This window comes from Triticum aestivum, chromosome 2A (genome assembly GCF_018294505.1).
Source record: "Triticum aestivum cultivar Chinese Spring chromosome 2A, IWGSC CS RefSeq v2.1, whole genome shotgun sequence".
Lineage (NCBI taxonomy): Eukaryota > Viridiplantae > Streptophyta > Magnoliopsida > Poales > Poaceae > Triticum > Triticum aestivum.
The window spans coordinates 514,770,712-514,772,098 of record NC_057797.1 but is presented as its reverse complement, the minus strand read 5'-3'; the positions used below and the strand labels follow the sequence as shown (position 1 = coordinate 514,772,098).

At 34.8% G+C, this 1,387-nt stretch overlaps 1 non-coding gene across 1 annotated transcript; it reads right to left on the bottom strand.

The window, feature by feature from the left end:
* Positions 1 to 339: 339 nt before the first annotated feature.
* On the bottom strand, positions 340 to 532 carry LOC123038355 (U2 spliceosomal RNA). The gene has a single exon (XR_006417816.1). It is a non-coding gene; the product is annotated as a U2 spliceosomal RNA (small nuclear RNA).
* Positions 533 to 1,387: the final 855 nt, after the last annotated feature.

Sequence of the window (1,387 nt, the reverse complement as noted above, 5' to 3'; positions counted from 1 at the left end):
GCACAAGATCCAACACAATGTAATTGCATTTTACACGAGGACAGTAACAACTCATTTGTACATCCAAAAGGAAAGATATCATGCATATTTAATATGGAGATAAATACATAGGTACTCACAAAAAGGAGATAAATACATACCTACTTTTTATTGAAAAATGTACCATTTTATATTTAAAAGTTCATATAATTACAGAAGTAGAAAATAAACAACTTAAAACTTGAAAAATGTCATTTGAACTTACTAAATTTAGCAATAATTTACATTGTTTGATAACAATAATGTCTAGCACAGAAGTTTTAGTTATATATCTTGTATCAAATATTTAGTTTTATTTGGCTGGGGCCCATAGGCCCACAATACTGGAACGCTAGAGCGATGGTGAAGACCCATGTAGCACGCTACATATGCGGATCCTCTCCAAAATAAAAAATAAATCAATATCATGTGGACATGAAAATCCACGTATAAGACATTAACTGATAAGAACAGATACTACATTCGATCTTAGTCAAAAGGTCGAGAAAGATATGATTTGCAGTGAAGACGTGCTCCTCCTTTATATCTTCCTGAACCGACTTATTACGCCTTAGCCAGGCAATGTGGTACTACTAATAATCAGGATGCAAGCTAACACGAATCTTATCAACCGGCTATAATCCAATTCCACGACTCGCGGCGTGGCCCAAATTAATAGTCCAAGCCCAGATTGTATGCACGATTGAACCAAACCGCCTGACCAGCTTGTACCTCCCACTGACAAATGAGACCCACCCGCCGCCCCAACCACGATGCAACCAGAGCACTCCATTATTGCCTAAAAACCAGAGTGCTCCATTTTGAGGGAGCTTAGTAACTCCATTGCTTACTTGCACCTTTTGGAGAAATGTTCAACTTCCATTTTTTAGAAAATTTTAAGTAGTTTCCTAGCCTGATTATACCTTCGTTGTAATTTTTATACTTGCAAGTTTTTCAGAAAAGTGCAACTAGTAAGTTGATTTTTTTCTGTAATTAGTGCTTCCACTTTTCAAAAAAAATGCGCAACTGAAACATTTAGAAAAATGTAATTGGCTAGATATTTGTATTTTTAGTCCCAAATAATCAGTACAATTCACACTTAAAAATAAGTGCTATTTTTGTAAATGCAACTGGATATACTAATGTGTTTTTATCTCACAATTATGCTTCCGTTTTTGTTGAGTGGACTTTTCATCATTTTCTTTTTTATTTATGGAAATGCTTCTTTTAGTAAATGAAACACAGTGTACAAACAAATCAACATAACCCTGTCGAAACAAGGAGCATAACAAAACTCATGTGGCAGTTCATGGGCCATGGAAAAAACATAAGTCCCATAAAAAAATCACAAACTCACACATAAACCACA